This window comes from Quercus suber, unplaced genomic scaffold, assembly GCF_002906115.3.
Source record: "Quercus suber isolate HL8 unplaced genomic scaffold, Cork oak 2.0 scaffold_510, whole genome shotgun sequence".
Lineage (NCBI taxonomy): Eukaryota > Viridiplantae > Streptophyta > Magnoliopsida > Fagales > Fagaceae > Quercus > Quercus suber.
The window spans coordinates 253,062-267,407 of NW_027069959.1; positions in this window are offsets into that span (position 1 = coordinate 253,062).

The window sequence follows — 14,346 nt, forward strand, 5'->3', positions numbered from 1 at the left end:
CTCCTTCTTCTTTTTTCAATTTCAGTTTGATTATTTATATGAATTTGTATATGGGTTAGATGAATTTGGAACTAGATTTAGAACGATTTTGATGATTTTATGGTGTGTCCATGTTGTTGTGGTGGTGGTTGGCGGTACTAGGTTACAGTGGTGGTGGTTGGCAGTGCTAGGTTGTGGTGATGTGGGTGGTGGTGTAGGGAAAGAAAGTTTCAAGCTTTGCTAGGAAAAGGGTTGGGAGGACTGACAGGGCATTTTTTGTTGTTCCAAACAAAGTAATATGTCGACTACAAGAAAGCTTGCAGAAGATTGATAAAGATAAAATTTATCAAGATGATTTAGTCGTATACACAAGGAGGAGAAAAAGTTGAAGATTGCATTGTTATGGTGGAATGCATTTGTAATTATTTTGACTATTATGGTTTGGTGCAATAGGACTAGAGTGGAGCACTATAAGAATTTGCCATAACTATAGCTAATTTGGACCAAATTTATTGCCATTTAATGTTATTGTTATGGTTTGTAATGTATTTTGTCATCCATCAAATGGATTGTCTGTTTGGAAAGATTAAAATAAATTAACATGACACTTTGTTCCTAAAATTTTAAATTGTAACATCCGTGACTAAAGAAACAATGGTCTCTACTATTAACAGTGAGTGATGAATATGGATTAGCTTAAAACATGTTAGCTTAAATGGAAATTCGTGATAAATTTATATTTTGTAAGTCCAAGTTGTTCCTAAAACCAAAATATTATAATACAGTATAAATTAATTTATAATAATAATGAAACTTTCTTTTAATGTCTTTGAAACTTTTTTTAATTGAATTCTAATATTTCTTTTTATGTAAAAAGAAAAAAGATTTCAAGATAACGTTGTTGTGAAACTGTATGTATATGATTGTAGGGTCAGTTTTTGTAGTCCAAGCCCAAAAAGGTTTAGATTATGAGCCCAATAAACTCAGAACAATGAATTTGTAGAGAATGGGTGAAAGAGCTGAGCTGATTGTGAATTAAACAACAGTTAACTATGGTAATAAGAGATGAACTGACGTAAAAATACACTTGAAAGCTAAACAAATTGAAGTCCGAAGAGGTGTATTATTAAATGAAAGGTAAATACAGTTCTTAGAGCTACAATAAAGTTGTTCTCTTCTTCTCTTTTCCTTCGTTCCCCTCCCCTATTATCAGAGGCCTTTTCTCTTTATATAGCATCTTTTTCCATCATCTTCATCGACCACTTGTTCTTCATCTAAGCATCCACTTGAGTGCATGTCCCATCAGGTATCTTCTTTAGCTCTCTGTGAGTGGTGGTAACTGAGATTATACTGTTCAGGGGTCTTCTCCACATTAATGCAGCCAGAAAATCAGTTGCAGTATATTTAATGTGGTGGTTGCAGCTTGTCTTCTAGATATTTTTTCGTTCCTATCATCTCCATACGTGCCTGAAGCCTATCCTTATTATTGAAATCGTTATGAAGATTACTTGAACCTCCCAAGTATCTGCTTGACCAAAACTCTTTGTATCCGAGGAGAATGACCTCTTCGGACCACTAGTGATCTCTTTGGACTATTCTCCTCATTCATTTCCAAGTATATTTCTTCCACATGGACTCCTTCCCAATCACTTTCTTCTCTTTGGACACACAGTAATCTTCAAATAGGGCCCTAGGGCCAATACATAAGGTTGGGCTTTTACCCCCCACAATAGCCCCTCAAAATTTTAATTTTTCCCTCGCATCCAAAGAGAAAAAATAGGATTTTGATTTGTCACGAAGTAAAAGCTTAAATCACACAAATATCTGAACTTACACGTGTGTGGGCATAGATTTAGGTGCTTCATCATTGCTGCTGACGTTTCGGTATTCACGATGCACTACTAATTACTCCAGGCGGCGTTTTGTTTCTTGCATCCAACAGTTGACCATCGATCCAACGACTAATATCTTTCCTCGAGATTTGAGCGGGATAACTCCCACCCACTTTCTGGCTCCTATACAAAGCCTTAGAAGAGGTTATTTCTCTTTTACTTTGCAGATCTTCAGATTCTCTAGCGAACTCAAGCATTCAAATCACCAAGCTCTTCAATCATCAAACCCAGAATCCGTAAGAATCTCTCCACGAGTTTAAAGATCATTCTCTGACTTAGTTCGTGTAAGTTCTCTTCTATTCAAACCTTTCGTCTTCTCTTCGGCTAGCTTCCTCGGCCTTCGAGTAGTCACTCTCCAGTCACTGCGTTTAGAGTTTCCTCTTTCTTGTTTAATTAAGATGGGTAGATTTCAGTATATGGTGGATAGTCCCAACCAGATAGAGGAATTTAAGGCAACATATCACATACCTCAAGACGTGGGTTTGAGATATTGTCCTCCAGAAAGACTACTAACAGATCGAAGGGTGGGTGAAGTTATAATTCTCATCATCGCCTTTCTAGAAGGGGGGATGACTATCCCTATGGGCCCCATTACTAGTAACTACCTCCGAAACCATAGGCTTAGTCCTGAACAATGTGCGCCTAACCTCTTTAGAATCTTAGAAGCAATTAAGGATTTGAACTGTCATCTAGGATTGAGACTCACCTGGCTCAACGTGGTACATATGTACGAGTGTCATAGCCAGAAAGGAGCAAGATATTATCTTAAATCCCGATCCGACGTTGTTAGGCTCATCTCTTGCCTTCCCAAATCTAACAAATGGATGAAAGATGACTATCTGATCGTCTTGGGCGCGTGGCATAACGATCTTCATTACTCAACCCAACTAGGAAAGCCAGGTGAGACCTCCTAGATTTAGGTTTACTAACAGTAGATTTAAGATCTCCGTTTTTTAACAATTTTGTCTTCTCTTTGTATAATTATTTTCGAGTTTCTGACTAAGTTCCGTTGTGATGTTAACAGATAAAGAACACGTTTCTCCTCGGCTCAGCCTCACAAACGCTGCCGCTCTCAATTATTTATTACGATCAAAAATTTTTGTGAATGAAGACGGACAACTCTGGTCAATTCCTCTTATTCTTGGTTACACGCCAAAATCAACCAATTTTCAGCCAGTCGGCAACGCAATAAGACTATCGCATCAATCGCATAGACGTTGCTCGGAAAGATTTTTTAGCTCCGTTTGATCTTGCCCCCGTGCCACATCCAAATCCACAGGGTGTGTCATTGCTCCTCCAGTCAATTCAGCAGGTTCCCCTCGGACTAGTAGCAGCAGGTGAAAGAGTTGCTTCTTCAACACCTTCGATTGACGAGCAGATTGACAGGTTCAAGTTTGAAGGAGAAGTTTCAGGAGGGGTTCAGGTTTTAGACGCCGAGGAAGAGACTGACAGGCAATTCAGTGTTCTCCCGAAGAGAATAGATGTACCAGACGATTTTTCAGAAGAAGACATGGTAAACCTGAGGGACCTGATGAAGAATAGGATACAAAAGCTGGGCCCAAAGAGGCTGGTACGTCTCAACTAGTGGTTAGTCTTCCTCCTCCACCTCCTCAGGTTCCTTCGAATGTCGCCTCAAAGCGATTGCCATATCCGAAGAAGAAGAGGCCCCTCACCGATAATGAAGAAATGGAGGTGGTGCCTCCAAAAGGAACCAAGCAACAGAAAGTGGTTAAAGACCACCGGAGCAAAAGGGCTTCGCCTACCGAGAGCCGAGATGAATCTCTCATAACAGATGTGCGCCGAGGACCTCACACCTAGTCTCCCAGGCTAGAATTGGATGGTGCTCCTATCCCTGGGAGACCTCCCTCAGAAATTATAGTGGGGGTAAGGCAGGTCTCGTTGCTGAGGCCTTGGAGCAATCACTACTCCTCCCATGAGACATGGAGTCATATAGGCGCTTTAGCCAGTATGAACTCTTCTTATCCCTTAAAAGGGATTTAGCCATGGTAAGTGAATTCATCCAATTCCTCAATTTAAGATGCTAGTCTTTTCCATTCACCCATTTTCTTTGCTTTATGTTGAAATTCTTCATTCTGCTATGTAGATTACTCAGCAAGTTTATGTGGCGGAGAAGTGGAACAAAAAGGCCTATACTAAAGCCCAAGCAGAGGCACACTTTTGGTCTGAGGCAGAAAAATCTCTGGGCAGTCTGAAGGAAGATTATGCTCGTCTGTCCAAGCAGTTAAAAGAGATGACCAATCAGAGGAATAGCCTTGATGCTAGCCTTAAAACTACCGAGAAGTAGGCCAAAGGGCAATGCAAGCAATTGAATATGGCGGAGATTAATTTGGCAACGGAAAAAGAGTTGGTGAAAAGTCTTCAGGCTGAGTTTCAAAAAGCCAAGGAGACTGCCCAATTAGCCGAGAAAGATGCTCAGTTAGCCAAGGAGGTAGTCAAGGCTGAAAGGCAAGCAGCATATAAGCTGGGGGTGGAGGAGACTCAAGTCAGCCTTACCGAGCAGTTTGCCATGGTCTGCCGAGAGTACTGCGATATAACTTGGGGAAAAGCCTTTGATGCTGCTGGGATTTCTGTGGAATCTGACTTGAGGCAACCTGGGAGTATATATTACGATCTTGATATTCGCGAACTCCCAGGGTCTGATTCCTCTCCCCCCCATACAACTCCAAGAGGCTTCAGAGCAATCCCTGATTGGCCAAATCCCTCATATCATCCCTAAGGCCCCCCAGGAGTCTGGTCAACCTGGTGATTAAGACAAGCCAGCTGAAGATTCCAAGGAGTCTAGTCAGCCTGGTGATCAGGGCAAGCAAGCTAAGGCTCCCCAAGATAAGGGCAAGGACTTGGGAAAAAAGAAAACCCTTTTAGAATCCAAGCACCAAGACCTAGAAGTTGTTGCTGCTCAGTCCAGTCAGGCTGCTGACCCTTTGGCCCCTCAGATAAAGGCTTAGATGCTTAGGAGTTTTTATTTCATACTTGTATTAGTTTTTCTTTTACGTAGGGGATTGTAAACTACTTTCTTTTAATCAATGAAATCATTTCTCTTTTATTTTTAGTGTCTTCGTTGCACATCTTGTGAGACTTATTATTATTGCAAATAGCTATAAATCGTAATTATGGTAATATAGGCAGACTTAATAATGATATCGTGCCAATGATGCAAACAACTTATTCAAATATTGGAAGAAATAGGTCATGCAAGAATCATTATCAAACATTGAATGCAATGAATGATGTGAAGGTGTTACAGTTTTTCTTGAATACCTACAAGGAATATTGCTAAGCACTGATTTCGGATTATTCAAATACTTACGACTATGAGACAAGGTTATTTCGGCACGATTTGTTAAATTTATACATTGATAATGACTATAAGACAGTGTTAACTAACCCATATCATCTGGTCCGAGGATTTCAGGCATGATTGGATTTAAGTTTAAACACTTAGGAGAACGGTAAACGAGTGTTAACTAACCCAAATCATCTGGTCCGAGGACTACAGGCATGATTGAATTTAAGTTTAAACACTTATGAGAACTGTAAACGATTGTTAACTGACCCAAATCATCTGGTCCGAGGACTACAGGCATGATTGAATTTAAATTTAAACACTTATGAGAACTATAAACGAGTGTCAACTAACCCAAATCATCTGGTCCGAGGACTACAGGCATGATTGGATTTAAGTTTAAACACTTATGAGAATTGTAAACGAGTATTAACTGACCCAAATCATCTAGTCCGAGGACTACAAGCATGATTGGATTTAAGTTTAAACACTTATGAGAACTATAAACAAGTGTTAACTGACCCAAATCATCTGGTCCGAGGACTACAGGCATGATTGAATTTAAGTTTAAACACTTATTAGAATTGTAAACGAGTGTTAACTAACCCAAATCATCTGATCCGAGGACTACAGGCATGATTAGATTTAAGTTTAAACACTTATGAGAACTGTAAACGAGTGTTAACTGACCCAAATCATCTGGTTTGAGGACTACAAGCATGATTGGATTTAAGTTTAAACACTTAGGAGAACTGTAAACGAGTGTTAACTGACCCAAATCATCTGGTCTAAGAACTACAGGTATGATTGGATTTAAGTTTAAACACTTATGAGAATATTTCATATAACGAATTGACATATTGATTGAAGAAAAGATTCGATTAATAATAGTACCTTTTGAGGTTATTTACATTCCAAGGGCATGGTATTACATGACTGTCTAGGTCTTCTAAGAAATACGCCCCAATACCAGCCCCTAAAGTAATACGATACGGCCCTTCCCAATTAGGTCCTAACTCTTCCCAATTAGGTCCTAACTTTTCTCAAGCTGGGTTCTTTGCAGTGCCCACAACTTTCCTCAGCACCAAATCACTAGGCTCTAGAGGCCTTAGTTTTACGTAGGCATCATAGCCCTGCCTGAGCTTTTGTTGGTAATGTGCTAGTCGGACCATTACATTTTTTCTCATTTCCTCAATCAGGTCTAAACTCTTCTCTAGCTGCTCATTGTTGCCAGTCGGACTGAACGAACTAGTTCTCAATGTTGGGAACCCAGTCTCCAAATGTATGACAGCTTCAACCCCATAGGTCATTGAGAAGGGGGTCTCTACAGTAGATCTGCGAGGCGTAGTTCTGTAAGCCCAAAGTACATATGACAATTCTTCCACCCATTTGCCCTTTGCATCTTCTAGTTTCTTCTTTAAGCCATTTACTATGACCTTGTTAACAGCTTCTACTTGCCCATTACCCTGGGGATAAGCAGGGGTGGAGTATTTCTTCATGATTCCCAGTTCGCTACAATAATTCATGAATGCTTTGCTATCGAACTGTAGGCCATTGTCCGAGATAAGAGTATGAGGAACCCCAAACTGAGTGACAATATTCTTCCACACAAATTTTTGCATATCTACGTCTCTGATGTTGGCCAGAGGTTTAGTTTTGACCCATTTGGTGAAATAGTCTATGCCGACCAGAAGGTATTTTCTGTTTCCTATAGCTTTAGGGAATGAACCCACGATATCTAAACCCCATTGAGCGAAAGGCCATGGGCTGGATAGTGGATTGAGAGTTCTCCCGGGTTGATGAATGTTTGGGGCAAACTGTTGACATTGATCGCACTTCTTAACATACTCGTGGGCTTCTTTTAGCATATTTGGCCACCAATAACCTTAAGTAATGGCTTGATGAGCCAAGGACCTACCTCCAGTGTGGCTCCCACAGATTCCTTCATGTAGTTCTTCTAGTAGTAACTCAGCCGCTTCAAGATGCATGCATAATAAGTACAGTCCTGAATATAAGCGTTTATATAGTTTCTGGTCCTCGGATAGCCAGAATCTGGTCGCTTTCCTCTGAACTTTGTCAGCTTCCCCCTTTTCTTCAGGCAAAATATCCTCCTTCAAGAATTTAATTATAGGATCCATCCAGCTGAGTCCGGCCTTGATTTGGTGAACTTGGACTGCCTCTCTCCTTGCCACTATATGCCCATGCAAGTCCTCGACAAGGATAACTCTCGACTAATCTTGCGCCGAAGAGGTAGCAAGCGTGGCCAAAGAATCAACATACGCATTACCATTTCTAGGGATGTGCAGTAAATTGAAAGATTCGAACTCTGATTGCAGACATTTAACTCGGCTCAAGTATCCCTGCATTCTTTCATCCTTCACCTTAAACTCACCTTATACTTGACCAACGACTAACCTCGAGTCCGAGAACACCTTCACTGACTTTCCTCCCATTCTTCGAACCATAGCCATTCCCATCAGTAGAGCTTCATATTTCGCCTCATGATTTGTTGCCGAGAAGTCCAGCCTTAACGACTTTTCAATGATGATTCTTTCAGGGGATATCAGCATTAGCCCCACTCCAGAACCTTTCTGGTTCGCTACGCCATCCACGTACACTTCTCAATGCGATGAGCTTTGTTGAGAAATCATGCCAACTGATTTTTCATCCATATCCGGTGTTGGCGTTACTTCTTCTAATTGGGGCTCCGTGAACTCGGCAACCAAATCCGCTAGGACCTGACCCTTAACCGATGTGCGAGGCATGTACTTGATATCAAAAGCCCCTAAGATCGTGCCCCATTTAGCAATCCTCCCAATGTAGTCAGCACTTCAGAGTATAGCCTTGAGTGAGAGTTGGGTGAGAATAATGACTGTATGGGCTTGGAAATAATGAGGTAGCTTCCGCGTACCAAGCACCACTGCCAGGATAGCCTTCTCCAGTGGCAAATAACGGATCTCGGCTTCATGCAGCGACTTACTTACATAATAAACTAGCTTTTGCACACCACAATCTGCTCATATTAACACCAAGCTCACAGCATAAGGAGCTACAGCAATGTAGGCAAACAAAACTTCATCTAGCTCAAGGCTGGACATGATTGGTGGCCGAGCTAGGTAATCCTTAAGTTGTCGAAAGGCCACAGCACATTCTTCAGTCCACTCAAATCCCTTCCATTTATTAATCAACGAGAAGAAATGACTACACTTATTTGCTGATCGGGAGATGAATCGGTTCAGGGCAACAGTCATTCCGGTTAGTTTCTAAACTTCCTTGGGATTCCGAGGAGCTTGTAAATTGTTGATGGCTTTTATCTGATCGGGGTTAACTTCAATTCCCCTGTAAGTCACCATGTACCCCAAGAACTTGCCTGACCCCACACCGAATGAGCACTTGGAAGCGTTTAGGCGCGACTTGTACCTTCTTAGAACTTCAAAGGTACTTTCAAGGTCCTTCACATGTCTAGCAACAATCTTGCTTTTCACCACCATGTCATCTATGTAAATCTCGATATTTTTACCTAGCTGTGGCTCAAACATCTTCGTCATCATTCTTTGATAGGTAAATTCCGCGTTTTTCAAACCAAATGACATCACCTTATAATGGTAGTTACCGATAGGGGTGACAAAAGCAGTCTTCTCCTGATCATCTAGAGCTAACGGTATTTGGTGGTAACCCTGAAAAGCATCCAGGAAACTTATCCGAGGATGGCCGACAGTGGCATCTACTAACTGATCAATTTTTAGCATAGGGAATGGATCCTTAGGACAAGCTTTGTTTAAGTCAGTGAAGTCTACACATACTCGTCATTTCTCATTCTTCTTCTTCACCACCACAGTATTCGCTAGCCACTCCGGATAAAAAACTTCTTTAATAGCTCCAGCTTGTTTGAGCTTTGTTACTTCTTCTTTTACTGCATCAGCGTGTTTCTTAGATGGACGCCAAAGAGGCTGCTTCTTGGGGGTAATCAATGGGTTGACCTTCAGATAGTGACATATGAATTCTAGATCCACCCCTGGGGCTTCGTAAGCGTTCTAGGCAAATACGTCAAGATTTCTCTTAAGGAACTCTACTAGCTCTTCCTTCTCTTGCAAAGGTAGCTGAGATCCAACTTGAAAGAACTTTTCTGGATTGTCTCCAATGATAACTTTTATCAAATCTTCGCATCTAGCGCCCTTATTTGGATCTTCGACGGGCAATACCTGAGGCTTTAACTGCTATAAACCTCTTTCGGCCTTGGACGAGGACTCGGCTTCAGGCTCATGTTAGATGGCGGCCACTAAGCATTGTCTGGCTGCGGACTGATCTCCCCAAATTTTCCAAACTCGTCCTTTAGATAGATATTTCACTTTCTGATGCAAAGTAGAAGACACAGCCCCTAGTGTGTGAAGCCAAGGTCTGGCTACAATTGTCATATAGGGCGAATACACATCTACAACTATGAAATCCACCTCTACCACCTCTGAGCCGGTTTGCACAGGTAATCGTATCTGGCCTTTCGGGGTAACAACTCTTCCTTCAAAACTCACCAGAGGGGGAATTGTATGGTGTTAAGTCTTGAGACTTTAGGCCTAGCCCCTTGTAGAGATCGAGGTACATTATTTCTACCGCGCTACCTTGGTCCACCATTACCTTCTTCACATCATACCTTCCAATTCTAAGGGTGATTACCAAAGTGTCATCGTAGGGTTGGATGGTCTCAGTCTTGTCCTCATCCGAGAACCCTAAAACCAGTTGAGTATTCGATTTAGCTCTCTTCAGACCTTGGCCGAAATCCCCTGCGGGTGACCAGGCTACCGACATAACCTTCGATGGCCAAGTTCTTGTTCTCCCCAGTGCGGCGAAGATGACATTAATAGTTCCCAATGGAGGCTTTGAAAAGTCATCTCTTCAGTGCTCTGAATTCATCTAACTTTCTCGGCCACTAGAGTGGTGCAAGAGGTGTCTCAATTTACCCTCGCGGACCAATTGGTCCAAATAATCCCATAGGCTCCTGCAATCCTCAGTGGTATGCCCATGGTCTTGATGGCACTAGCAATAGAGATTATGATTACTCCTCTCAGGGTTCCCCACCATCTTATTCGGCCATTTGAAGAATGGTTCATTCTTAATCTTTTTCAAAACTTGGGGTACTAACTCTTTGATTACAGTGTTGACTGCTTGAGGATTTGTTAATCTTGATTGCCCAGCAAAATCTCTCCATGGTTTACTGTTATTGTAACGGTCCGACCTGAAATCCCTCCTCTCTTGAGGGATAACCTTCTCATTTCCCTTCCCTTACTGTTGATCTTCTTCAACTCTTTTATACTTTTCGATACGGTCCATAAGTTGACGCATGTTGGTAATTGGCTTACCAGTTAAGGATTTCCTTAAATCATGGTTAGTGGGAAGGTCGAGTTTAAACGTGCTAAGGGCCATTCCATCAAAATTGCCCTCCATGTCATTAAACATCTCCCAGTACCTATCTGAATACGTTTTTAAGGTCTCCCCTTCTTGCATGCTCAAGGATAGCAGTGAAGACAAGGCCTGGCCACTCTTTGGCATGTGATAAAACGGGAACTAAATGCTTGAGTGAGCTCTTTGAAGGAATTGATGGAGTCTGCTTTCAGGCTGTCAAACCACCTCATTGCAACTGGTCCAAGATTAGAAGGGAAAACCTACATCAGAGCTTCATCTCTGGAGTAGACAGCCATCCTTTGATTAAAGTGACTCACATGTTCCACAGGGTCCGTTTTACCATTATAGATGGTAAACGTCGGCTGGTTAAAATGCCGAAGAAGTCTCGCTTCTTCAATCCTGCGTGTAAAAGGTGACCTAGAGATTTGATTCAAAGCCCTGCTCATAGCATCGTTCCCTACGCCTCCACGTGATGGGCTTCGAGGTTGCCTCTTACGATGATGCTCTTCTTCATAGGAAAAGGATTCACTGACTGGTGTTCGAGATCTCTGCTGGTAAGTGACGTCCTGTTCGTCATCATAATCTTCATCAGAATACGAAGAAATCTGTTTCCTCTTTGCATGGCACAACTCCCTTTTAGCTTTTCAATTTCTAGTTGCAAATTCTGGTTCTTCTCTGCATGAGACATGTGACTTCCACCATGTGGCTGGCTTCGATCAGTATGTGTAGTGTGCACACTACCTTCACGATCTTATCTCTGCTTCAAATTAAGAAAAGGGTCTATATGTTGGGATGTCCTAAATTCCGCTGGTTGTTGCCTTTGTTCAGCCATTATCCTCTGCTGCTTCCACTTTCGCTCAAACTCTTCCCACATACGACGCCAATTGTAGGGTCAATTTTTGTAACCCAAGCCCAAAAAGGTTTGGATTATGAGACCAATAAACCCAGAACAATAAATTTGTAAAGAGTGGGTGAAAGAGTTGGGCTGATTGTGAATTAAACAACAGTTAACTATGGTAATAAGAGATAAACTAACGTAAAAATACACTTGAAAGCTAAACAAATTGAAGTCCGAAGAGGTGTATTATTAAATGAAAGGTGAATACAATTCTTAGAGTTACAGTAAAGTTGTTCTCTTCTTCTCTTTTCCTTCATTCCCTTCCCCTATTATCAGAGGCCTTTTCTCTTTATATAGCTTCTTTTTCCATCATCTTCATCGTCCACTTGTTCTTTATCTAAGCATCCACTTGAGTACATGTCCCGTCAAGTATCTTCTTTAGCTCTCTGTGAGTGGTGGTAGTTGAGATTATACTGTTCAGGGGGTCTTCTCCACATTAATGCGGCTAGAAAATCAGTTGCAATGCATTTAATATGGTGGTTGCAGCTTGTCTTCTAGATATTTCTTCGTTCCTATCATCTCCATATGTGCTTGAAACCTATCCTTATCATTGGAATCGTTAGGAAGATTACTTGAACCTCCCAGGTATCTGCTTGACCAAGACTCTTTGTATCCGAGGAGAATGACCTCTTCAGACCACTAGTGATCTCTTCGGACTATACTCCTCATTCATTTCCAGGTATATTTCTTCCACATGGACTCATTCTCAATCACTTTCTTCTCTTCGGACACACAGTAATTTTCAAATAGGGCTCTAGACCCAATACATAAGTTTGTACTTTTAACCCCCACAATGATCATATTACTAGTAGCAAAATTAAAAATAAGGAATAGTTGAATTAAAATTTTACTATTTAGAAAAAAAAATTATCCAATCATGCTCATATATGCATAATACGACTTTTTTTTTTTTTAAAGAATATAACACAACTTAAAACCCATAAACAATAATTTAAAGTTTAATATTAAGAATATAATCAACTTATTTGAAATCTAAAATTAAGAAACTGACACAAGTACGGTCAAATGTGATATTTGTACTGCTTAATATGACAATGAAACTATCAAATGTGAGAAAAAAGATAAGGGAGCCATCAAATGTGGCAAAAATACGGTCATATGTGATATTGGTACTGCCCAATTAGAGGTGGCAATTTGCGTTCGCAGTTCAGGTTCGTGTCGTGTCAAGTCAGGAGTATTCGGTTATATAGGTTGACTCGAACCTAACTTATTTAGTAAACATGTCAGAATTTCTCAACACGAACATAACCTATTTATTAAACAGGTCGACCCACCGAACAAGTTTAACTTATTTAATTAACAAGTCATATAAAAATCAATACAAATGACTTGTTTAATAATTTATTTGATTAATAGGTTATACCTAAGCTTTACAATTTTTATCAGTTCACATATATCTAAAATTAATATACAATTACAACCATAAATATAGTAATAAACATATAAAAATAATCATAAAATAAGCAATAATATCAAAATAATTAATAATTTTAGAAGCTAAACAGATCAAAAGGGCCAAACTCGTTTGGCCTCAACCCATAACCTGTTTGTAAAAGGGTTAGTCATCTAAGGTTCACCAATCATGTCAGATTTTCTCAGCCCTTATGCCCAATGTGATGATAGAACTATCAAATGTGAGTAAAAATTAAAGTACCACTGAATTGTACAATGTGAGGATGGTACCATCAAATGTGAGAGAAAAAAAGAAAAAGAAAAAAGAACCACTGAATGTAACAAAAATATAGCCAAATGTGATGTTGGTACTACACAATGTGAGGATGGTACTATCAAATGTAAGAAAAAATAAAGGGAACCACCGAATGTGACAAAAGTATAGGAATTTTGGAGAATTTCGGAGAGTAAAGGAATTTTGGAGAATCAAGTGTATAAGATTGTGGATGAATCAATCTTGTTTTCTTTAGGGTTTCTGTCTCAAAGTTCTCTCTGCAAGCTTTCTACATTTCGTGGGTATAAGTGTATTTATAGTAGGGTGTGAATTGAAATGTGAAAAGACAAATTTTAGCAAAACAAGGTGCTTTGGCGAGTCACTCGTGACTAAGATGAGTCGCGAGTTCTAGTCACAAGTTACCAGACTTGGCCAAACTGTACTTTTTGTCTTGTAGTGCTCCAACTGGCTTGACTCTTCATCTTCTTGCATGCTTCACATGTTTGCTTCACTTTGGTGAGTCGCAACTCGCGAGTCCAGTCGCGAGTGTCCTTTTTCTTGCACATAATCTTCCCACTCTCTCATACACAATCCTTACATTTTTTTCCCACCTAAATTCAGGGTTTTTAATTGCTAAATTACAAGCAAATTTGGCACAGAATTAAGCCAACACATAGTTGAATAAATTTAACTTTACAATTTCCCCCTTTGGCTATTCCGTGACAAAACTCTAAAACAGACTCTAGACTTTAAAATGTGAGTTGGGAATAGTTGCCAAAACTCACTCACACTTAATTCTAGATTTGTGAAGCTCTTGAACCATACGAACAAGTCTCCTGAAAATAATATCACAGAATGCAACCATTAAGTTCATTGTAAGTGGAAAACTTAGAATACATATGGAGCAAGCACAATTCGATCAACCAAGTATGAATATAATAATTAAGCATAACTTGACCATACACGAACAATCACTGTAAATAGTGACTACAATGAACATTTACAAAGTAAATGAACATCCAGACATGCAAGCCAATAAGCTCAATGCAAAGAATCATTTGCATGTCCAACACTCAAATGATGCAAAGGCACTAAACCAAATAGCATTAGGACTTAAATTGCATCAAGAAAGATACAGAATCCAACAAGGTACACAAGTACTAGAGAGAATGCAACACATTAACTAAAA